General features: G+C 36.8%; 1 long non-coding RNA gene across 2 annotated transcripts; it reads right to left on the bottom strand.

Moving 5' to 3' along the window:
• Positions 1-3464: 3464 nt before the first annotated feature.
• Positions 3465-4773, bottom strand: LOC147508638 (uncharacterized). 2 transcript variants are annotated; one of them, XR_015216395.1, is made up of 4 exons: positions 4690-4773; positions 4436-4579; positions 3819-3942; positions 3465-3729 (listed from the first exon to the last, which is right to left on the bottom strand). It is a non-coding gene; the product is annotated as an uncharacterized LOC147508638 (long non-coding RNA). The 2 variants fall into 2 exon arrangements; XR_015216394.1 differs by having other exon boundaries at positions 4459-4579.
• Between the last annotated feature and the right edge of the window lie 22372 nt (positions 4774-27145).

Raw genomic sequence — 27145 nt, 5'->3', positions numbered from 1 at the left:
TTGGTGAGATTTGAGTACAAGAAATAACGGATTTATGTCAGTGAAAGCTCATTCCAAAATGTGTCTTGTGCATTTTAACTGTAATTTTGAAATATAAATATGAGTCTCTATGTACTTCAGTTTATTAGATTGTGGATATGCATTTTAAATTGTTGGACTTATCAATAATTATTACTAGATTGGTTGTTATTCAAATTTCAAAGTGGTAGGACTTTTAGTTTGCAAATCTTTGAATTTTTTTTGTAATATAAATGAGTTTTAAAACTGATGCAGTAAAAAAAAGAAAATATATAGGCCCGGCCCAACCCGGCCCTATGGGGACTTTAGGGTCGGGCTGGCCCGACCCTAATAACTGAAAGGCTTTAAATGAATAGGGCCGGGCTAGCCCGACCCGGCCCATTACCCACCCCTACATCTGGGCCACATATATAGGCACACAAGTACTGGTGTATTGCAATAAAGAAGTACTGTCTGAACGGCTCTCATTCCTGCACACACATACATACTGATGCACCCTAGATGCCCTCTTTCGGAATAATCAAAATTTCGACTCTATATTCGAAATTCTGATTTTTTGAAAAAACGAAATATTGGGCGGAATTCCAAGGTTTCGTTCGGAATCACAAACACTGGTTAGATCACAGATATGCGCACCTTTTGGCCCCGATCGCGCATCCACCGTACTAAAAAAGAACTCCAAACCGAAGCCCGCCTAAAAAAACTCCAATCAAAGCCCATAACAAGCCCGACAAAAAAGCCCAACCAAAGTCCATTAAAAGTCCAACCGCAATTGTTGACTTCAAGAATGATGCAACACTCTTGTTCCACACTATTAAACAACCCACACCTCATAAGCCCTAGGATTCGCCACCTCATAAGCTAGATCCAAAGGTTAAGGGGTGGTGTTGGACATCCAACACCACCCTTCTTTGTTATATTGATTTGTGTTAATTATTTGGCCCCACACCATTTATTCGGATCTTATATTTTCTTTTCAATTCAGTGATTTATGTCCATAATATTTCCTCATATTTAGGCGGTGTTATACAAATTCAAACTTGTCACTCATAAATGTTCCTCATAAATGTTTTAAGCTTTTAAGGGTTGCCATGTTTTAAGACCCAATGTCGGTTTTTAACTATTTAAATTACTTAATTGTGCATTTATAAAATCAGACTCTTATAAAACAGAGGTCGGTATAAAATGTGTATTTTCAACAAGGATATCAACAACGGAATTTCATGAAATATGTCATTTGAATTCAAAATATCAGAATTGATGTAATTTCACTAAATGTCGGAAATGTTTATGGCTTCACTGTGCAATTTAAGCACTAATCGGGAGCAAGTCGCTCCAAAAGCTTATAACGATTAATCGGATTAATCGGAATTAATTGGGGATTAATTGCGAATAATTGCCTTAGCTAACCTATAATACATATGTCACATATAAGTGATATAACAACCTAAAACAAAATAAAGTAAAAAAACTACAAGCCTGAGTGGTGGTCTGGTGGAGGGATAGCTGGCATAAGAGTTTTCTTTGGTTGTTTTTCACTTTTTACGGTTTTGATTATTTCCTCGGTAAAATGAAACGTTTTCAATATATAGATTCGTGGGATTTTCTTTTTTGGGGATTTTTGTTGGCTTAAATTTTTTCATAAAAAACCTATAAACCTAGTAATCGGTGCTTTTTTTATACCGAATCGCCGATTAAGCGGAAGAAATTGCCCGTTTTATGGCACCCGCTCAAACCTCTAAATTTTTTCTTGATCGGATCGGTCGAGGGGCGCATAGCGCTTATGCGCCGATTAATAGGCGCTTAAACCGCCCAACCGCTTATACCTCTAAATTTTTTGTTGTATTAATAGTCGAGGGGCGCATAGCGCTTATGCGTCGATTAATAGGTGCTTAAACTGCCCAGGATTTGGCTTGTAATGTTGGTAAATCAGATCAACTCATTATTGTGTGGTTCACTAGTTCAGCAGGTATTAGTTTCATTGGAATTGACTTTGACTACTCTCTTATGTTACATTAAGTTTCATAAAAGATTGGTTCATAAAACATGAGAAAATTCAATCCGGTTGCAGACTTGTAGGTACACATGGAGTTGTTCACTGACTTGACTCAACCAACTTGCTTCTTACATGTGGCACTCTTACCTCACGTCTCTAACCCTTGATTTTGGGCAATAGAGCCACCGCATCCTACCTAGCTAACTCTAGCTTTAGCCATGATTAATCCTCATGATTATTTTCACCAAAAAGTCTTATTTGGCTGACATACTAATAAGTGGGTAAAAGTCTTATTTGTGTAAGAGTGTTAAAATAAAGAAATGAACCATGACCGTACCATACCTACCTATCGACATTGTTTGGGCTGGCTGGGTCCTCATTTGTATCCATTTCTATAGTCATCAAAAAAAAATCAGGAAAAATGGTAAGTTAAGTTGTTAAGGCATACCCTATTGTAGTCTACCGATTACAATACCTCATTACAATATTGTTCGGGTATGTCATTTCTTCTGACATACTATAGTCCATAGTACAAACAATAGCGATATATTGCGATATATATATCGAGATACCAGAAAAGGATACATATTACATAATAAATATTACGATATAGACGATATGCTTCAGAATATATTCAACTGTAAATATCGTCGATATTTAAATGATATTTATAATATATGCGATATTTGGAGATATTTTACGATATTTTGTGTAGTTAACAATTTAATATTTGAGGTTAATATTTATGAGGAATATTTATCCTCTTATCATTATATTTCAAATAAATATAAATCGGATATAAATTACTCTAAATTATATATTAAGAAATATCCATGATATTTGTCGATGAATTTGAAATATCGGAATTGATATAATTTCACTAAATGTTGGAAATGTTTATGGCTTCACTATGCAGTTTAAGCACTAATTGGGAGCAAGTCGCTCCAAAAGCTTATAGCGATTAATCGGAATTAATCGGAGATTAATTGCAATTAATTGACTTAGCTAACCTATAATACACACTACACCATAACAGGCTATTTGCAACGGCAAAAAGCGTTGCTAATAAATTTTGTAACGCTTTTTAAGCGTTGCAAATATGGCGTGGGTAAAGTGTTGGAAATATTTGCAACGCTTAAAAAACGTTGCAAACAGAAATTTCCAACACTTATTAAGCGTTGCAAACAGAATTTTCCAATGCTTATTATAATTATTTCGTACACATATTTAAAACCTTTGCAACGGTTTTTTATTTCACAAACGCTTTTTAAGCATTGGTAATTTGTTAAAATTTTTACCAACGGTTTGTAACCGTTGCAAAGTTGTTAGTTAATTTTAAAAAAAATAATTTAAAATTCGTTTATAACGGTTATAAACCGTTGCTGATGGGTTGCTAATAAAAAAAAATAATTTCTCATATTTTGTAGCGAGACCAGCTAAACCTACAATAAACAATGAATACAAGAATACAATAAACAATGTATCATAGTTTCCAATTGAAATAACTGAGTCCACAACCATAGATGTTAAAAATTCTTTTTCACCACCAATCAGATTTGAAGAGAGTGAGGTCTTTCCTATAAAAAATAAAAAAATAAAAATAAAAAAAGCTTTGAAGAGAGTGTGGTAGCAGCACACTTTGCCAACAAACTCTTCTTTTCTTCCATACTTTTCTCCTCTATACTCGCAACAAGTTCCTTAATTTTGCTAATTGCCTTAAATACAAGTAGCAAACTCATGGCTTCTAGAACAATTTCTCATGAACATATCCATCCAATCAAACCAAATGATCCAAATTCCTTACCAAATTGGAAGCAGCTCGAAAACTACGTATAAGACTTTGAGTGGACACCATCCTCAATGAAAAGTTTGGCCTCCTTTAAAAACTCTTCCGCAAAAAGAACTACTCTAGTGGTTCCATCACCCACCTATAGACAATAAATCCGGTCATTAAAATTACAAGTGAATTCCAAATTTATCCCTAAAACCTAACCAATACAATTATTAATAATACCCTCTCAACTTTTTCTGAGACAATGTCCTTGTTAATGGTCATTATCTTCTCTAAAGTATAAGCTATTAAATGTTGTAGTAATGCAACCGTCATAACCCACTCTAAGATAAATATAAACTTTAGCATAAAAATTTCACTCTTTTAGTCAGCCAATCACTAAAATTAGTAAATTTGTTTTCTATTGTATACCTCAGATTCTTGAGACTTGGCAATATCGACAAGAATCTTAGCAGCAGGATGAACAACATCAAGAAGTTTCATAATAGTAGCACCATCATTAGAAATAGTAGCATTGCCCTTGTCATCATGAATCAATTTATCCATTCCTCAATAAGAAACATATACGCAAGCCAGAGTTGCATAAAAGAACGACGTAATATCATAAATATGAAAGAAAATAGATCTACCTCGATTTGTTAAGAAGACTCACTTGCAGAAACTTGCTGGCTTTTACTATCAATTTGCAACACTATTTGCTTGTTGTTGAGAGAACCATCTCTTTGCAAATCAATGCTGATGGGAGCTCGAGTTGCACCATTTTCTCCTGTTGGCTGAAGAATGGACACATTTCAAAACTGCCAAATGAGAAGAGAACAAAGTGGCTAGAGGTATGAGTTATGATGTTGAACGCAAAAGAATAGAGTTGTTGTGGGCTACTTACCAAAACAGGATGACCAATTAAACTATTTAAAACCGCTGATTTACTTGCACCCTGACAATATCAAAGCACAAGCAGTCAGCAACCCATATAGTTTACCTGGTCGCCTACTATGGTTAAGGGAAATGTTTCTGTCGAAAGGCCAACAATGTGTGGAATCGGTGAACTACACTTGCTTCTGGATAGATGTGTGGGACAGAGAGCTCATGGTGTACCTTCTGCCCACCCTTCCTCATCCACTTTGATAACCGTGTGAACAGAGAGTGGGCAGAAGGGAAGGAGGTCCTCATACGAAGTCGCACACTTACTTGAGCAGTGCGGGAGACTGGGGAATGGGTCGAGTAAACTCCCCTGGGACCAAAAAAATCACAAACAAAGTGAGTGTGATTTGGGATAATCTGTTGGTGAAATAAAAGGTGTAATCATTGAAACATAATGGGTTTTGAGTAAGCCTAAACGAATGCCATATAAATTCTATCAATGTGACTTCAATTTACGAAGATTGATTAAGCCTGAACAGATCCCAAGTAAGCTTGTGCATGCTTGACTGGCTTGTGATCCCACTTAGTATAGTTATCTATAAGATCATAACCTACTTCAACATTACTAAGTGGGTGCTACAAGAGGGAGGGATAGATAGCATACTACAGTACTCACCTGTCAAGATTTAGGATAACTCAATTACTGCATTGGGGGAGAACCCTTGGCGAATTTCAACAATGACTCAGCAATCAACATTCGAAAATTCACATCCTCTTTAACGCTAAGGTGGTATGCAATTTTCATTTTCTTCAAGGAGATGGCGTTCTCAAGTAAATATCTCACAGTGTGTAATTCATCCTCATCTACAACTCGACAATCTACAATTTCAATTGTTTTAAGGTGCTTCAACAAGTGTCCAGTAAGGTGTTTCAAGAAATGTGCATTGAACAACACTTTAGACTGCTCAGAGCTGACGAGGATGCTTTTCAAATTCAATTCCACTCTTTTTTGGGGGGTTTATGCAAATAGCATATTGACGTTTGGGGGGTTTACACTAACTAATAGTAAACCTCAAACTTGAAAAAAAAAAAAAAAAAAAAAAAAAAAAGTGTTGTTCTTTTTTCAGAAAGGGCAAAATGGTCAATATGTAAAGTACGAACGTCTGTTACACACAAAATTGACAGAGTGGGGGGCAAACTCAAATGATTTTTAAAATGGGGGGTTTAGTCAAAACGCTACCAAACTTTGGGGGGTTAAGTCAAAATTCCCCTTCTTTTTATGATAAAATTGATTAGTACAAACTAATATGGGATAGACACGTGGCATAGCCACGTGCTCAAAACTAGTGTTTGTAATTCAGATCAACTCATTATTGTGTGGTTTGATTGTTCAGCAGGTATTAGTTTGATTGCAATTGACTTTGACTATGGGTTATGTTACATTAAGTTTCAGAAAACATGAGAGAAAGCCATTTAATCTGGTTGCAGACTTGCAGGTACGCATGGAGTTGTTCACTGACTTGACTCAACTTAAATGCTTCTTACATGTGGCACTCTTAGCTCACGTCTCTAACCCTTGGTTTTGGGCAATAGAGCCACCGCACCCTACCTAGCTAACTAGCTTTAGCCATAATTAATTTGACCCTCTTATACTAAGTGGGTAAAAGAGTAAAACTCAAGAATTGAACCATGATGATGGCAACTGCCTATCGACATTGTTTGGGTCCTCATTTCTATCCACTTTTATGCTCATCCAAAAAAAATCAGGAGAAATAGTACGAAAGGCATACCCTATTACACTATTGTTCGGGTATGTCATTTCTTGTGACATACTATAGTCCATAGTACAAACTATTGCGATATATCGCGATATATATCCAGATATCATAAAATGATACATATTACATAAAAATCACGATATGCTCCAGGATATATCTCTCTCCTTTAAAGAACGCGCCCCCACCTACGGTTTTTTCTAATACGCCGTTTTTTTTTTTTTCCGATTTTCCCCTCGCCAAATACTATTATTACAACCCATGCCATCCGAAATTTTGACAATTCCACCCGAAATTTTGACGATTTTATTAGAAATTCAAGACAAATTTTCAAAAATTATTTATTCCTATTTTATTTCGGTTTTATTTTAAGAGGCCTCTTATTTTAATTTTTGTAACCCGACAAATTTTAACATATTTAGTCTAAATTAGTGGGTTTGTGGCATAGTTAGCAATTCATAATACGGCAAAAATTCGATACGAAAAATATTAGAATAAAATTTGAGTTTCGACAAGAATTTATTTTTTCAATTTGGATTAAAAAAAAACGGAAACGACAAAAGTTCTCGTTCGTAAGTAATTTGAGTATAATATGAAGCTAAAATTTAAAAAATACGATAAAATTTGACAACATACTAAACTTATAGTGAAAATACGAATAATTCGCGAATTAATGATTTCTTGCCTAATTAACGAATTATTCCGTATCATTGATAAATACACCATTTTTAAACGTTTTCCGAATTAAACGAATAATTCATGAATAATTCACCGAATTGCTAACTATGGTTAGTGGGACCTCCTTACATCTAGAACAACAATTCGGGTCAGAAATTTAAATTAATTTTTAATGATCGATTCAAATTTCAATTTTTGGAATCGGGGTTTTTTATTAAGAGGGCATCTATGGTGCATCAGGGTGTATGAGTGCGCAGGAATGAGGGCCCTTAGACAGTACTTCTTTGTTACAATACACCAGTATTTTTGCATATATGAGTGGCCCAGATACTGCTGAGTACACCCTGTGCACACAACCTATTCAGTATCCATAATATCCGCGATATTTATCGATATTTTAGATGTATCCACGATATTTGCATATGAGACAATGCCAAATATCCCCAAAGAGAAAGATATATCCACGATACATATCCATAAATCAGGGATCAATACTTTACCATATCCTGATATTTTGTACTATGGTTTCACATGCAAATATAGTGGATATATCCAAAATATCGACAAATATCATGGATATTGTGGATATTTCTTGATATATCTTGATATATAATTTATATTTATTTGAAATATAATGATAAATATTTCTCATAAATATTAACCTCAAATATTAAATATAATTGTTAACTACATAAAATATCGCAAAATATCTCCAAATATTGCAAAATATCGCATATATTGTAAATATCGTTGATATTTACAGTTGAACTAGCATTCTCATTCCTGCGCACTCATACACCCTGATGCACCCTAGATGCCCTCTTATGGATATTCTTTGATATATCATGATATTTAATAATTTATATTTATTTGAAATATAATAGTAAATATTAAATGCGAAAATCTACACAAAATATCGCCAAATATCCCAAAACATCGCAAAATATTAATAAATATCGCCGAAATATCATAGATATTTGCAGTCTTATATATATCTCTAAGCATATCGTGATATTTATATATCTTTTTGTTGACATATGGATATTTATCGTGAAATATCACGATATATCATGATATTTTGTACTATTGGTGAAACAATGTCAAATATCCCCAAAGAGGGGGATATATCCACGATACATATCGAGAAATTGGGTATCGATAAATACTCATATCCTCATATTTTGTACTATGTTTTGTACTATGCTATAATCATCCCAAAATTTTCTTGTTGAAAAATACACATAATTTCAAAATTTCATTAGGCACCTCATTTTATTATTGATGTCCATAAATAAAATACACGTATTTAATTAAGTAATTTAAATAAGGGTTTTTTTTACTTAACCCCCCACGGATGTACCCCCATTTGGCGATAACCACCCATTTTAAAAAAATCATTACTGATTGCCCCCCACTCCGTTTGTTTTGTGAGTACCGTCAGTTGATATTTTCCATATTGCCCACTTTACCCCTATTATATAGCGGGAATATTTGAAAGAGAGCCCCCCACATTAAAAAACATAAAACATAAACATAATTTGTGTAAAACCCCCTAAATGTGCCCTAATTTTATCCGATCATTCTCTCTCTCTAACACTGTTGATCTTCTTCTCGTTTGATTGTGGTCACTTCTCCGTCTTTCTCTTTCATTCTCACTTCACTTATTTCACTGGTAAGTTCACTCTCACTATTTACTTTTTCGAATGAAATTTAAAAAAAACTGCACATTTATGTTCGTCGGGTTGTTTTGTAGTTTGGGGTGTTTATTTTGTAACATTTGGAAGTTTATATTCATGTTCCTTTTGTAATGATGATCGTATGATCAGAAAAATGTTTGATTTGTAATACTGTGTTTGATTTGTGATACTGTGTTTCCCGTTTCAGAAGAATGTCTGTTATAGGGTATAGGGTTTTAAGGATACATTTTAATGGAGAATGGAGAGAAGCAACTAGGGATGGTGTTAGGCGTAATATGTATGTGGGTGGGAACACAGTTGATACATACATGATTGACGGTGATGTAGCAAATATGGTCGAATTGGTTGCTTGGATCACATGTAAAATTGATTGTCCCCCAAACCCTATACTTGAGATTAGTTGGGCTGATGGAGAAAACAGAAGACAAATTGTGTCTGATGCTGATTTGTTTTATATGTGGGGTCATGCAAGTAAAGATAGGAGAGGGTATAGCCATTTGTATGTCAAAGTTATTGAAGTGGAAGTATTGAGCAATACTGATGATGAGGATAATTCTAATGAGTATCCACCCACAGACTATAAAGCAGAAGAAAGTGATGATGATGTCATATATGTTGATGGCATACCATGCAAGAAAGGACAAGATTTTGATCTTGATGAATGGCCAACAGTTGAAGAAGTTGATAGGATGATGGACTTGACAAGTGGCTCTTTTAAGGGTAAAAAATTGTTGGAATATAATACTGTTGGTGATGGGCTTGGGTCTGGGTCCAATACTTCCAAAGATCTTGGGTCCAATACTGTTGGTGATGGGCTTGGTGTTGGTGTTGGTGATGTTCTTGGCGTTGGTGATGGGCTTGGTGTAGGTGATGCAGAAAAGTCTCAAAGCTCTACCCAAAGGAAGAGGAATAGTAGGAGAAGTTCTCACTCCCAAGCATCTTGTTCTCAAGTTGCAGGTACGTTTTGTTCTTTATTATCTTTTTTCTTGAGATGTCTTCATATTTCTGAAAAATGTTTTATTGATTTTAGCAAATAAAACAGGCCATGGTGAGTTTGATGACACTTTAAACTTTGACTTTTTGAACTTTGGAGTGGAACAGAATGTTGCTCAAGCTGATAATGTGACAACACACAATGGTATGTTACATATTAAGGGCCCCTACATTTTATTTTTTATTTTGTACTGTACAAGAAATAGGTTATGATATATACTTACTAAATCTGTTTGATAAACCAGCAAGGCCAGAAAGACCAACAAGGCCAAAAAGACCACAAGTTGATGTGAATCAGATTGATGTAGAAGAGGCATACCACAGTTGTGAATTAACAGATGAGGAATACATCCCTTCTAAAGGTGATAGTGATATTGAATTTGATGCCGATGTTGTTGGAGAGCATGAGCATGAGCTTGATGAAGATGTAAGCAATGCTGGTAGAGTTAGTGATGTTGTAAACAGAACATTCAACATACCAACTGATGAAGGTGTTACTAGTGGTGCAAAACCATTGATTTTGGAGGTTGGTTAGACTTGGAAAGACAGGTATGAATTAAGGGATTATATTAGACTTTATGCTATTAGTAATAAGTTCATATTGAAGCAGACAAGAAATGACAGTGATAAGATGGAGTAGAAATGCAAGTCGCAGGATTGTAAATGGAGGTGTTATGTCAGGGTGATGACAAATGGTCATACAATGAAATGTAGAAGCATGAATGATATACATACATGTGTTGGTACTGCAGAAGACAGGAATCCAATGGCAAATGCCTAGTGGAAAGCAAGTCGAATTGAGTTAGAAATGAGGCTGCAGAGTTTTACTCCTAATGACATCAAAGAAGAAATGATGCATAAGTTTCAGGTAAAGATTAAGTATTGGCAGGCTTGGCATGCAAGAACCATAGCAATGGAGAAAATATATGGAAGTTATGATCTTTCATATGCAAAATTGCCTGAGTTGTGTAGGCAACTTGTTGCTTCTAACCCTGGAAGTGTTGCAATATATTCTAGGCATGAGAATTTCCATACTTTTACAACTTTGTGTGTTGCTTTCAAGGCTGCTCTAGATGGATTTGTACAAGGGTGTAGGCCTATGATAGGACTAGATGGTTGTTTCTTGAAGGGGAAACATGGAGGTGTGTGTCTATCTATCATTGCTTTGGATGGTAATAATGGAATGTTTCCGATTGCATTATATATTTGTATTTTAGAAAACACAGAGTCATGGATTGATTTTTTGGATAAGATGGCACCACACTTGAACAAGCATCATGAAAAGTTGACTATAATTTTGATAGGCAGAAAGGATTATGTAAGGCAGTGGAGACTGTTTTCCTCGACTGCAACCAGAGGTTCTGTTTTAGGCATATGGTCCAGAACATGAAGATAAAGTATAGAGGAGTTGACTATGAAGCTTGGTGTGCTGCCAAAACATTTGCACAAACAGAGTTTGACAAGTTGATGCAGGACCTGGAAAAACTTGATAGTGGAGCTAAGGAGTATCTGATGGGTGAAGACCCTAGGCTGTGGGCAATATTACACTTTGATCATGTGTCCAAGTGTGAGCAGCTGTCAAACAATTTTTCTGAAGCTTGGAATAGCTACATACTGGATGCTAGGGACAAGCCCATTGTGAAGATGGTGTCAATGGTGATGGTGTTACAAATGAAATTATTGTATGATAGAAAGGAAAAATGTGAGTTCTGGGGTGACAATGAATTGGTGCCAAGGGTTAAAGCAATCATAGATCGATGACAGATGTAACGAGATTGGAAACATGAGTGTCAGTGGTTCTCAAATCCAGGGGAAGTATTTAGTAAATCATATATATGGTAAATGGTGGAATGTGGACTTAGACTTGCGCACATGTGATTGTGGTGAATGGCAACTCACTCGGATTCCTTGTCTTCATGTTATAGCAGTAATCAAGCTTAGAACATTTCAATGGCATGAGTAAGTGTGAGCAGTACATATTGTCTTGTCCTTTGTTAATGATGATATATGTTAATAATTTATATATTGTTGCTATAGGTATTGTAGGCCTTACTTTACTGGAGCAGCTTATAAAAGAGCTTGTGGTGGTCACATCGCACCTTACTTGCATGAAGATGAGTGGGCAACAGTGAGACACTTATCCCTAATTTGAAATAAGCTTTAATATGTGAATTTTCAGAGTTAGCCCTAATATTATAATTTTTTTTGTAACAGCCAACTGAAGCTAAGTTTATCTTTCCACCAATCAGAAACAGGCAGCCTGGGAGGCCAAAAGTGAACAGAAGAAGAGGTGCAGATGAATCAAATGCAGTAAGATGTTCAAGGTGCCAAGCTTATGGGCATAATACCAGAGGTTGTCAGGGAGGTGTAGTGGGAGACAATGCCAATGCAGAAGCAAATGCACAAGCCAATGCAACTGCAGCTGCCAGAGGCTCTCATAGAGGAAGGGGAAGGCCTGGGAGACCTAGAACAAGCCCACTACCAAACCCTTTTCTAAGCAGACCAATCAATGCTGCTGATGGGAGTCAAGTTCCTAAAAGTGAACTGGCTGGAAGGGGAAGAGGAAGTAGAGGTAGGGGAAAAGGTAGGGGAAGGGGAAAACTGAGGATGGGAGCCAAGTACCTCCAAGTGTGGATGGGAGCCAAGTCCCTCCAAGTGTACCTGGAAGCCAAGGAACTGCAAGTGTGGAAGGGAACCAAGTTCAAGCAGAGGTGGATGGGAGCCAAGGACCTGTAAGAGGGAAAGGAGGCAGAGCAAGAAGAGGAGCTGGCAGGGGCAGGGGCATAACCAATATTGAATATGAACAAGGGTCTTCAATGGAAGAGCTACTATTTGGAAATTCACAGGGTCCCCCACAGCCTAGCTAGTCTACACCAATTCAAACTCAAGACAGTGTGAATATACCTCCAATGTCACCAATGGCACCTCCAAGAAAGAGATCAAGGAGGTCCTCCCAGGCTTCTTCTGTTGCAGAGTCTTGCATGCACCTATTCTTGTTAGCCTTAAGTTAGATTTTGTCATGTCAAACTTGAAGTGTTATGTTGTTATATTTTGTTAGAATTAAGTTAGATTTTGTCATGTCAGACTTCTCAAAATGGAAGTGCTATGTTTTGCTATGTCATGTTATGTGTTTTGTTGTTTTGCTATGTCATGTGCTATATTGTATTGTTTTGTTAATTCAGTTGGCTTTATATGCTATGTTTTGTTGCAAATTTGAGAATTTCTATTAAATGTAAACTTGAATACAACAAGTACAACGTAACAACCACTCCCTCATTCACAGATACATTACAAATCACATGTTCAGTTTCCTTACAAGCTCAGTTACATCAGATACATTGCCTTAAATGTGCATCTTTATAGGACCATCAATACACAACTTAAGTTTACCTTTCCCTTTCCTCTCATCCTTTTCCTCATTCACAGCAACAACCTTTCCTTTTTCTTTCACATCAACTTTCTCATTCACAACAACAACCTTTCTTTTTTCTTTCACATAAACTTCTAAATCCATCCATTTGAAACCACCACATCTTGGTCCTCCCTTACATCTAAGAAATCTCTATCCAAAACTACATTCTTTGGAACTCTAGCGAACAATCATAGTATCTCCACATCCCTTAACACAAGGAAAGTTAAGCCAAGGGCATTCAAACTTCTAATGACTAACATCCCCACACAGAAAGCATGATTCTCCTTTGTTAGTTGATGACATTGTAGTTGGTACCTAAAAAAATTGACATATGTTGATCAACATCTGCTTTGTATAAACCCCCCATAATTCAATATATGTTTTGTATAAACCCCCCAACTGTCAATATATGTTCTGTATAACCCCCCATTGTTTACATAGGTCTTTGACCATTAAACATACAGATCTACGCTAGTGCCCCATCTATGTTGATCAATATATGTTTTGTATAAACCCCCCATTGTTTACATAGGGCTTTGACCATTAAACATACAGATCTACTCTAGTGCCCCATCTAATTTGTCAATATATGTTTTGTATAAACCCCCCATTGTTTACATAGGTCTTTGACCATTAAACATACAGATCTACGCTAGTGCCCCATCTAATTTGTCAATATATGTTTTGTATAAACCCCCCCATTGTTTACATAGGTCTTTGACCATTAAACTTAACATACATATCTACGCTAGTGCCCCATCTAATTTGTCAATATATGTTTTGTATAAACCCCCCATTGTTTACATAGGTCTTTGACCATTAAACATATAGATCTACGCTAGTGCCCTATCTAATTTGTCAATATATGTTTTGTATAAACCCCCCATTGTTTACATAGGTCTTTGACCATTAAACATACAGATCTACGCTAGTGCCCCATTTATGTTGATCAATATATATTTTGTATAAACCCCCATTGTTTACATAGGTCTTTGACCATTAAACATACAGATCTACGCTAGTGCCCCATCTATGTTGTTCAATATATGTTTTGTATAAACCCCCCATTGTTTACATAGGTCTTTGACCATTAAACATACAGATCTACGCTAGTGAAACAAATTAGATGAAGGCATGGAGAGAAGATGAATTAGAATGACCAAACCTTTTTAGAGCCCGAACCACCACCCATGAGAGCAAAAAAATTGGTTTGGGAAAGAATCGTGTTAGAGAAGACAAGTTTTTCGCGGGTCCAAGTTTGGTCTTAAATAAGCCAGGAAAATGAAAAATACAAATAAATACAACAGCTATTTTTTAAGGGGTAAAGTGGGCAATATAGAAAATATCAACTGACGATACTCACAAAACAGACGGAGTAGGGGGCAATCAGTAAGGATTTTTAAAATGGGGGGTTATTGCCAAAGGGGGGTACATCCGTGGGGGTTTAAGTCAAAAATTTAGTACCGACTCTATTTAGTATATCAGATATTTCGTATAAAAAATCATCCATAATTCCGGTTAATAGAACTGGCTTCAAAGAATCATACATTCCAAAGTACAGACCCGTGTAAACAATAATGTTGAAGGCATGGTAAAACCCATCAATACCACCGAACTTTAAAGTCTTCTTATAGACATCAATCACAACTTCAAGAAATCAATATTGTCATTCTAGTATATGTCTCAATTTTTCCGAAAGCACTTTATCCGATCCAATCCGAAGTCGAGGGGGGGTTCACACACAACCTGTATGCAAAATATTTAGTATTTCACAATTATATTTACAGAGGTCAGATATTTATAATATATATGTGGGATAGAGGCACATTCACTGTAGCCACATTCTAGGCACAGTGCATCCACACCACTGATCTCTTGCCAATCCAACGGATATGAGGTAGTTTTTGATAGCCAAATTCGAAATAAATGAAATTTCGGGAAATAAAATTTTTCGAAACATAAAAACGAAATAAACAAAAAATCGATCGAACCTTCTTCTCCAAAATTAGATCGAGCGAAATTTTCTCTGAAACACTTTCTCTCCAAAATTCACGAGTGGGTTCTCTCTTTCTATTCACGTACTGTTGCTATTAACGACTGTGTGCTTCTTTCGTTAGATTAAAGGTGAGAAAGTTTGAATTTTATTTCATTTCATTTTAAAGATGGAAAGTTGAGATGGGTGTTTTTTTTTATTTCATTAGTTTTTGGTAGACAAGGAGATTGCAATGAAGTTTTTGGAACTTGGGCTGGTGTTGTTTTTAGTTATTAAGGTGAGAAAAAGTTTACTGTTATCAAAACTGTTTTTTCTTCCTATATCAAAACTGGTTTCACATAAAGGTTTTTATCTTCAAAATAATTGCTTTTCTTTTCAAAACAGAGTCAATAGCTTGTGAAGATATTTCTCAAAGGATACAAATGGTGGCGAAGATTTAGAGTTAAGAATCTACTGAAAATTCTTGAAACACTTAGTTAGTAAACATGTGACCGTATGAATCTTAACACACTTTACATTGTTATGAGCATTTGTTATGAGCTTATGAAGAACTTTTGGTAATAACACTTGGCTTACCTGCATACTTAATATCTTACTCATATATGATGAATTTATTTCAAAATCACCAGATGCACACTCATATGCCATGTTTTCTTTTATTTAAGTAGTTTCTAGGATTATATAGGTGTTTCCTTCATACACTAATATTGTTCTTCTAATTGTCAAAGCCACTTCAACTACACAAATACTGTAAAGACGGTGCATTTGCAATGCACTTTGGTTCTTATAAAAGAACGCTAGATGGAGTTAAAAAAAATCGGTAAAATGGAGACTTGGTGTGGAAGAAAGGAAAAAGAAAGAGGGTCCTGAAGCCAAATTTTCATAACTTTGTACATCCGATTAATATTTTGTTTATTTAAAATACAATCATATTTCACGATTAGTTTTTCTTTTTTCCTCGGATTGCTCAATTTCGAGGGGAAGTGGACATTGGCCTTTTCAGGTGGTTTAGACCTTCTTGTAGACCTTGTCTCGCCTTTTACTCGATTGGGATCATGATAGTGGCTCAAGGGTAAGGTTAAGAACTTCGATTCTTGATTGCCAACTAATATTTGAACTTTTCATTCTGTACTTTGTACTTTGCTAAATTTTGGCTCAAGGTTAAGGATAAGTACTTTGTACTTTGCTAAATTTTGGACTCCTAGAATCTGTACTTTGTAATTTTTCTCATTTTTAAGCCTCCGTTTTGTTTACACATTTATGATAGGAGTAGATGAGTTGTTGAAGTAGTCAGTGAATCTCTGAGCAGCATACTTATGGTATAACAAATGATAAGCACCCAAAAGTGTATTATGAAACCCCGTTGAGACATATAAATTTGGTTAACTATGTGTTTAATAATCATGAAATAAATATGTTTTCATACTTTTGCAAGTATTCGCAGTAAACATGGAAATATGGTTTAAACCTGAAATAAAGCACGAGAAACGACATGTATATGAATTCTTCCAAATCCGCACAGAAGCATCAAACTTCCGAAGCTCCTACCTCTTGAACTAGGACTCCGAATGCAACAAGTGAGCTGCTCAGACAATCAGGGCAATGAACTCTACGCATAGGCGGGAAGTTGTAAAATTGCCCAAAGATCGGACCGCCACTGGATTGCACATAAGACCCACTATACGGGCCTGCAAGATTGGATGAGTCATCAATCATAGAGAATGTCAAGACAAACATGACAAATTATTGGTGCAAAGTTGACACCTTGCATGTAATTAATTAGATTAGGTGTTAATAGTGAAAAAAAGACAAGGTGTCACTTTGTTTTAATGTGGTGGATAAAAATGAAGTAAATGTGGTTTGATGTTTCACATAGGAGGAAATGAGATGTCTCTCAAATAAAGAAGAAAACAAAACAAGGGGACACTCTATTTTACTCCCTTGACTTCTTTTCCTTACCTTGTATTATTTTAGTTCCTTAGTCATTCTTATTATTTAGTTTTTAGTTTTTAGTAAGAAAGCTTGTAATAGTTTTAATGGAGGAAACTTTGGTTTTCTTCTAGAGAATAAATAAAAAGCAAGTGAGTTTAGTTAGTTTTTCTTCTTCCTCTTCCTCTCTCTCTCTTTTTGTTCTTCAAGTTTGTAATCCTTTATTCCAAGGATCATGAGCTAACTTCCCTTTTGGGGAGTTAATCTAACTCATGTGAGGGAAAATAATTGTTGTTGGCTTGGTAGGTTGTTAGGAAGAACAACTAGACCTACATCCTATCCCAAAATGATAGTTGGTGTAGTGTCTAGTTAGGAATCAAGTAATGAGCTTAGAGATAAATCATTACTTGATTCCAATTGCTAACATGTATGAGTTTAGAAATGAGCCATACATGTTAGGGATCAAGTTTTCTTCCATTAGGGCTTGTCTATGAGTCTAGGAAGAATCAAATTCACCTTTTCAAATTAACAACTAAATGTTATTTTCACATGAGGAGGATTAGCTCTCCACCTTTTCTTTGTTAAATTGTATTTTGTCTTAGTTTCATATTTCGAATCTTAATGTTTTTCTTTAATGTTTGTGTAGGAAATAAACCTAGTATTAATATAAACTTACTCACTAGTTCCCTAAGAGTAACAACCAAGTTGTAGATGTCCTAACCTTTAGGTTGGTTCGATCCTTACTTCAACTTTACGAACGCGAAGATCGTGAGTAAGGAACTTTGAATTCGCTTTTACACCAAATTAGAGAATCAATCTTTAAACGTAGTAAAAGTGTAATATCAAAATGGCGCCGCTGCTGTTCTAAAGCCATAGGACTTGTGCTACAGATTGGAAGTTGCATCAAGGGGGAACCCCCACTATCTTCCTTTCTTCCTTTTAGTTTCGTTCTTACGTTTTTTGTTAAATTTCGTATTTTTGTCTCGCAATAGACCTGTTCGCTCACGGATTTTTCGTTGCACTTCCAGGTACCAAAAGTTAGGACTGGGAAAGTATACTGCAGGCAATTATAAGACTTCTGTGAAAAGTTGAACTAATTGTGGCATATTTGACACGCGTGCGCGTGGAAAGACTCGCGTCCGCGGGTGTATTTCCTTGTTTGTTTCTCCTGTTCAACCTCCAGCATCCACTGATACACCCTGATCCATATCCAGGCCTAACTCTCTGAACCAGTACCTAAAAATTTCGAATATCTATTGGGATTAATCACGTCGACGATTGAAACGTCTGTTTCACTCTTTGGCGGTTTAGCGGGAAGCTACAGGTTCCAACGTTTTACTGTGTTTTTTTTTATTGCATGAATTCCATGTACGTAGTTATTATAAATTAGTTTATGGATTATTATTTACGTCTTAGGCTAGAAATATGCATGAATCATATTAATACGCCCGTAAATATTTATATGCGATTAAGTAGGTATGAATTGCATATTAATGTATATGTACATACCAATGGTACTGTTTTGCATGGGTATCTATATTTATATGTATAAGTGTCTATTATTGCATGTTTAGTATTTTCTCATTACATTATCTGATGTTATTGTCTAATAAGTCGATTTTGTCAAGAAAGAGGAGAACATTCCAACGAGGGTTAAAATCTGAGTTGGGTAAGTTGTTTCTAAACCTTACGGGGTAAAGCTGCTCTCTATATGACACTCGCAATCTCAATGAGTATTGTCGAAATCGAATTATTATGCAATACAAGAGTCATATTTTAGTTTATGTATAATACTTTGCATGTTTAGTTTTGTCGTATTTATCTGCGTATGTATACTATATTCGCATGTTAATGTATTTAGATACATATGGGTGATTCAAATTTGCACATTCATCGTTGATATACGTTACGTAATATCGATTTACAAATTAGTGTACATATACGTATTACTGATGTATATTTGCCTGTACGTATGGAAGTATTTATCGATGACACAAGCTTGCCTATTCGTATAGCTATACGTATGAGTAGAGTATCTTCACATGCTACCGTACATAGTATTGTATGAGTAGATTGTATTTGCATGTTTGTATTTTAACCCTTGCATAAATCTTAAAATAATAATAATAATAATAATAATAATAATAATAATAATAATAATAATAATAATAAACAAATTAAATTAAAATTAATACCGCCTTTGCATAAATTTTAATTCCATAAATCTTAATCATATTCCAATGGTGTCTAGGAAACTTGAAAGATTGAGGTTACTTAATTAGAACCGTGCTTGCACGGAAAGCCTCCCTCATATCTCTCTTGTGACCTGGCTGTTGGTTTATGCACACGTATTCCTAGCTTCACCGCTTCGTTAGCCAGCAGCTTAGGCATATGTTGTTCAACTCTAATGCTTAAGATAATAATAAAATTCGAGTCCTACTAAATTCCTTCTGTAAGTTAGATCTAATTTTATGCTTGCATGAGATTAAGGTCTGGTTCCACTAAAGAAATTGAACATACCTATCGTCGAAAAAAATACGATAAGCAATTGCGTAAGTTCTCACCTAAAATTTTTTTTTTCTTCTGCTAATTACCTTCATCATGCTCCTTCATCGCCATCAACTTCTGTCATTATGGTAGACAATCCTCCACCAGCAGAGAAGCCCCTCTCGGACTTCTATACTGCATTACAGGAAGGACCTTCTTCCTACATCAAACTTGAGGACATTGTCGGTGATTTTCATATCCCACCAAACGTTTTCAGTTTGTTACCTATATATCATGGTTTGGAGCACGAAAAACCTTATAATCATCTTCGTAGGCTTCAACAAATGGCAACAACATTTCACCATCCAGCAGTCTCTAAGGAACAACTCTTGCTTCAACTGTTTCCATTCACTTTAGCTTAAAAAGCGTCAATTTGGCTAGCGGGACAACAGCCACAAATCCATAGACACATGGAATAAACTAGTTCAAGCTTTCAAGCTTCAGGTTTACACTCGAGAAAAAACAACTGAAATGCTTCGGAAAATTCAATTCTTTTCGTCAAAATCTTCATGAATCCTTTACTGGAAGCATGGAGTCGCTTTTATCGATCTTCGTTAGAATGTCCTCATCACCAACCGACAAAGTCGCCCTTGTTCGTTCATTCTTTAATGGTCTTTTCGATCATCAAAAGAAACTCTTGATATAATGAACGGCGGTTGCTTCATGGACAAAGGAGCTACGGAAGCTTATACTTTTCTTGAAAAACAAAGCGAAAAAAAAGTACACAATTGGGGTAACACCGAAGTCGTCTAGGTCATCAAAGGACAATGTTACAAAGGCCACATCTATTTTTAAGGTAAAACCCGATCCGAAATAAAAATTTGATAGAATCCCTAACTAAAAAGTAGATGCCCTTGCAGTTCAAGTAAACGATCAACTACCAAAACCCGGTCATGAACATTGACACGCCCCATGTGTCCTTTGTCTTAGTCCCCGACCATCCCGATGCATATTGTCCCTTGTTATATGCTTCCCCTACTCAACAATCGGAGGAGGCATGTGCATTCAACATTCCCAATGCACCGTGGAGACAACATCCGAATTTCGCTTGGCACCAAAATAACCAACAAATGGGGGCTCCTCTAGGTTTCGCTAATCCACCTGTTCGACCTACCAACAATTTTATTCCATACCGCCAAGGAAATAATCAACAATACTAACAAGGTCAATTTCAAAATAATTCAAATGCTAACTATCAAACTAATCGCAGCCTTGTTCCAGCTAATCCAGATCCCAACTATAATCAACAACTTCTCAGCAATAATCGTGAACTACTACCTATTGCACAACCTGCGCAACCCATTTTGGATAGGTCAAACGAGACTTTCTTAGCCTACATGAACCAACAGTCTCAAATTTTAACGTCTATCCAACAATCACTTCAACAATTGGCGCAAGAAAAGGTCAAAAAGGCGTGTTTTCTAGACAAGCAGTTCCAAACCCTAAACCAGCAAACACAGCCTTTGAACTTACTAATGCACCTGGTACAAGCACCTCCAATCAAGGTGAGGTGCATGAAATCACTACTCTACGATCTGGAAAAATGGTAGACAATCAAATACGTATGCCAGATGATCATCCAAAGGAATCCGAAGGTTCCAATGAACCTATTTCTAATAATGAACCTACGGACGATTCACCAGATCAAATAAAGTCAACATCTCAGAATTTAGGAAATAAGCAAGAAGACCCCTTTTCCAAATTCCGTCCCAAGGCACCATTTCCTGCACGCTTAGCAAAGAATAAACCTGATGAGAATTTTGCGGAAATTCGAGAGACTTTTAAAAATTTGACGATCAACTTGCCTTTTCTCGATGCCTTAAAACTATTATCAAAACATGCAAAATTTCTGAAGGATATGTGCACCACAAAAAGGAGAACTAATGTTCCCAACAAGCGTTCCTCACCAAACAGTTTCCATCCATCACAAAACACAATGGTATAGTCAAATACAAAGACCCTGGTAGACCAACGGTTCCATGCACCTTAGGTGACAAATATACGGCTACTGCGCTACTGGACCTAGGAGCTAGTGTGAACTTACTTCCATATTACTTATTTAAACAACTAGGTCTTCATGAGCTCAAACCTACCACCATGACTCTACAGTTAGCCGATCATTCCATAAAGTATCCAAAAGGAATTGTGGAAAACGTCCTCATCAAAGTCCAAGACTTCTTCTATCCTGTAGACTTTGTTATTTTGGATATAGAAGTTGCATGTGATTCCATTCCTATCATCTTAGGACGTCCGTTCCTAGAAACTGCTAATGCTCTTATTAACTGTAGGGATGGTTCAATGACCATGTCCTTCGGAAATCTATCGGTAGAGGTAAATGTGTTCAAATTGAATGAAAAAATTCCGTGAGCCCGACATTGATGGTGAGGTGAACGAGGTTGACAAAGATTCGCAAAGAGTATTTAACAAACTCGTTCCGTAAGAGGAAGTGTACCAATTTCTTTCCCTTAGCTTAATCCGAAGTTTGAGGGCGATGATTATACACAAGAAGTAAATGAGTTATTAGAGTCAATACCATTATTTGACCCTACGACCGTGATGTCCAAGAATTTGGATGAACATCAATCTGTTTTCTTGCATGGATGATGACTTTCCTCAAGAATCTTTAATACCCACTCCGCCCCCCGATTTAAAACCTCTTCCTTCGAATTAAAATACGCATGCCTTTTATCCAAATGGTCGCCACCCGGTTATCATTTCTTCACAATTAAATCGACGATCGGGAAGCTCGCTTTAATTAATGTCATTCAACAACATCGTTCGCTATTGGATGGTCCTCGCTGACATTAAAGGCATTGCACCTCGTGTGCACCCATCGCGATACACCTTGAAGAAAATGCTAAGGCGTCACGTGAACCGCAAAGATCGACTAAACCCTACCATGAAAGATGTGGTACGAGACGAAGTTTTAAAATTACTCGATCGCGGTATTATTTACCCTATCTCGATAGTGTTTGGGTGAGTCCAATACACGTTGTTCCCAAGAAATCTGGTATTACGTTTTGTGAAAAATGATAAAGATGAATGCATTTCCGCCAGATTCATTGAAATGGGGAATATGCATTGACTATCGCGAAACTTAATGTCGCCACTCGTAAGGATCACTTTCCACTCCCATTCATCGATCGATGCTCGAACGTTTTAATCGGGTCATGCATATTCTTGTTTTCTTGATGGTTATTCAGGTTATTTTCAGATAGTCATAGACCCTGCTGATCAAGACAAAACCACATTCACCTGTCCATTTGGTACATTTGCATATAAATGAATACCTTTCGGCCTTTGCAATGCACTTGGTACTTTCCAACGCTGCATGCTTCACATTTTCAGTGATATGGTTGAACGTTTTATGGAAGTGTTCATGGACGACTTCTCCATATATGGAGATTCTTTCGATAGTTGTCTATCAAATCTTGAAAAAGTCTTTACACGTTGTGAAGAGAAAAACCTTGTTCTTAATTGGGAAAAATGTCATTTCATGGTTACAAAAGGAATAGTTTTAGGGCATATCGTTTCAAAGGACATAATCGAAGTCGACAAAGCTAAGATAGAAAAAAATTGCTTCACTTCCTATACCAAAAATCAGTTCGAGACATTCGCATTTTTAGGACACTTGGGTTTCTATAGGAGATTTATTCAAGATTTCTCAAAGGTTGCTCGACCTTTAACCAATCTCCTGCTTAAAGATGCCGTTTTTTATTTCAGTTTCAATTGCAAACAAGCCTTTAAAATTTTAAAAACTGCATTAACTACCGCTCCCATAATTCAACCACCTGATTGGTCTAAACCTTTTGAATTAATGTGTGACGCGAGCGACTATGCTATAGGAGCTGTACTAGGGCAACGCCGAGAAGATAAGCCAGTTGTCATTTACTATGCGAGTAAAACCCTTAATGAAGCTCAACGTAACTATACCACCACTAAGAAAGAGTTTCTCGCCATTGTATATGCTTTGGATAAGTTTCGTCCTTACCTAGTGGGTTCTCCAACTATTGTCTACACTGACTATGCGGCACTTCGTTATCTATTAGCGAAAAAAGATGCAAAACAAAGGTTGATCCGATGGATTCTCCTTTTGCAAGAGTTTACTCTAGAAATTAGAGATAAAAAAGGTTGCGAAAATGTGGTTGCGGACCATTTATCACGACTTGTCAATTGATGTTGATACTAATACGGAACCTATCGTGATTCTTTTCCAGATGAACACTTGTACTCTATTTTTTCGTCTCCTTGGTACGCTGACATAGTAAATTACTTAGTTACCGAAGAAGTCCCTTCATCTTGGTCTCGTAATGACCGGAAAAAGTTCTTATCCACTGTGAAATTTTATTTCTGGGATGATCCCTACCTCTTCAAGTATTGTTCCGACCAACTAATCCGCCGTTGCATCCTCGATTGGGAACACAATGATGTGTTATCCTTCTGTCATGAACAATCTTGTGGTGGTCATTTTAGTGGTAAGAAAACTGCAGCCAAGGTCTTCCAATGTGGATTCTATTGGCCAACACTGTTTAAAGATGCACATGAACATTGCAAAGCATGCAATCACTGCCAGCAGCTAGGACGCATTACTCAACGCAATATGATGCCCTTAAATCCCATTTTAATTGTGGAAATCTTTTATGTATGGGGCATCGACTTCATGGGTCCATTTCCAAATTCACATGGCTTCCTATACATTCTAGTAGCAGTTGACTATGTATCAAAATGGATTGAGGCATTGGCATGTCGTGCTAACGATCATAAAACGGTTGTTTTGTTCGTAAAAAAAAATATTTTCTCTCGATTTGGTGTTCCAAAAGCTATAATTAGTGATGGGGGAAAACATTTCTGCAATAAAATTTTTGAATCATTAGTAAAGAAATATGGAGTCACGCACAAAGTGGCAACTCCGTATCATCCTCAAACCAGTGGTCAAGTAGAAGTCTCAAATAGAGAGATCAAATCAATTTTGGAAAAAACTGTGAATCCATCTAGAAAAGACTGGTCTTTACGATTATCTGATGCATTGTGGGCATACAGAACAGCTTTTAAGACACCTATAGAGATGTCTCCTTGTCGCCTCGTATTTGGAAAACCTTGTCATCTGCGGCGGGTTGAACTTGAGCACCGCGGCTCTATGGGCCATCAAAAGCCCAATTATAATACTAACGCGCAGCGCCAAGAGAAAAAATTGCGGTTAAATGAGCTTGAGGGAATTTGGAGTGATGCCTATGATCTCTCGAAATCCTATAAAGCCAACATGAAAAGAGTGCATGACAAGCACATATTGAGAAAAGAATTCAAAGTGGGTCAAAAAGTTTTGTTGTACAAATCAAGATTACACATTTTTCCAGGAAAATTAAAGACTCGATGGTCTGGTCCTTTCACAGTCTCTGCTGTCACCCCTTACGGGGCTATTTCTTTGAAAAACAAAAATAATGACAGCGAATTTCAAGTAAATGGCCAACGCCTTAAACATTATCATGAGTTGCGCTCTCCAGATGTCGAAGAGACTTTTCTCAATGACCCAGTCTACATAGACTAATAGATTCGATGGTTTACTTCTTTCCATGTGTTTAAACAGAGAAAGTACGCCATTTGGGTAGCCGGGCCCTCTTCTATTTTCTTTTCTTTAAATCCCTATAGTGTGTGGTTGCAAGCACCAGAACCATAGTCCACACAAACTCTACTTCAGAACTGAGTATAAATGTCTTCGATAATCGAAAGCAAACGCGTGCCTCCCGGAAAACAATGGGTACCAAAATTTCAACTCCTCCCCTTTTCTATTCTCTTCCTTCGCGAACTCCAACTCATCATTTGGTCCAAATCTCACCTATCTCGAATATAGGTAATGGTCGTAGTACTTTTTGCTCGAAAAGTTTAACGGGGCTAAAAGGATGGGGTGGTGTATGAATGGCCAAACTCCTTTCTGTCCCGTGTCTTGATCTTTTATCCGAGATAAGCGATTATAAGGTATATTATTGTTTAACACCGGTCAGCGGGATAAACTTCGCCGTCGTCGTCCGTTGTCGAGTCCGTCTTGAGGATCGACGTTAAAAGTTGGGATTCGTCTTGAGGATCTGATATTAAAAGACTCACATTCGTCTTGAGGATCTGATGTTAAAAGACTCAAATTCGTTTTGAGAATCTGACGATAAAAGACTCAACATGTATATAATCGTTTTTCCCTTAGCACCAAGCATGGTGCCCAAAGAAAGTCGTGATATGCAACATCGAACATTTCCTAGTTCGTGCGGGCAATGGATTCCACCAGGCCAACCCCGATCGGTTTTCTATGTGACGGTATCAAGGGGCGGTTTGAGGCTATACCATATGTACTAAGGGTAATATTATTACTAGACCATTGCACATTGGTCAGGGATGGTACCGTCCTGAAACCTAGGCCCCATAACATAAAGGTTAAGCCACGATCGGCTGGATTGGATTAAGCCCGAGGCCGACATGAAAGTTGCCGAGTTAAGCTGTTATGATGTGTTGTTTTATTTGAACTTCCGGTGTTGTTGACACGTTCCTTTCGTCTTGTACATTTGTATATAAATGTGTAAATAAATAAAATCAAAAAAAAAAAAAAAAAAAAAAAAGTTTGAATGAGATTATATCATATTCCAGTGGATGGAATTTTTAATGCCGATCGTTTTGATATCTCATTGGTTCAATTTGGAGTTAAAACGAATCGAAATTCCAAGTTTGAAATTTCAGAACAATTCGGGACATAAGGGGAATTTCTGGAATTCATTTGGGCTTAGGCAAAAAAATTGGACCTAACCCAAAAACACTGACCCGGGTACAAAAACCCACACGCGGGGCACCCACGCGTCCAAACCTCTCATTTCTTCCCCCTAAAAATCCGGATCTTGGTCTCCCTCACACTCCCCTCGCGCACGCGACTCTCCATCAGTGAATTCAACCCACGCACACGGGACAAACTCCACCAAATCAAAAATCCTTCCTCCAGCACCATCTCCTCCACCAATCCTAGCTATTTCAACCCTCAAAATATCATCTACACCGCGTTATGGCAGCACGAAGGAGAATCACAGTTGAGAGAAATTTTGAAAACCTCTACAATTCGGGATGTTTCACCTATTTTTCGATGAGGAAATAGTTAGTAGAGAGTGAGAATATCTACGGCATCGATTTCCAGCTCAGTACTCCGAAGATTTAGTGTTGAAATTTTACAACAATAGAGGTTTCCGGGGTGATGAATTTTGGATTATGGCGGATGGGTTGGAACATGAACTCACGCTGGAGTTAATATCGAATACAGCACAGATTCAGATAAACTCTGATAGTCCGACCCTGTTATTGTCAGAGTATCCGACTACGAGAGATTTGATGTTTGACACGCTTCTCGAGGGAGAGTACAATGATGGCTTGAACTGCGTGTACCAGCACTCGCTTAGACAAAACCAACTAGCCGCCACTAATGGTCG

Source organism: Coptis chinensis, chromosome 3 (assembly GCF_015680905.1).
Source record: "Coptis chinensis isolate HL-2020 chromosome 3, ASM1568090v1, whole genome shotgun sequence".
NCBI lineage: Eukaryota > Viridiplantae > Streptophyta > Magnoliopsida > Ranunculales > Ranunculaceae > Coptis > Coptis chinensis.
Note: the sequence above shows the minus strand (reverse complement) of the source record. Positions and strands in the feature narration are given on the sequence as shown.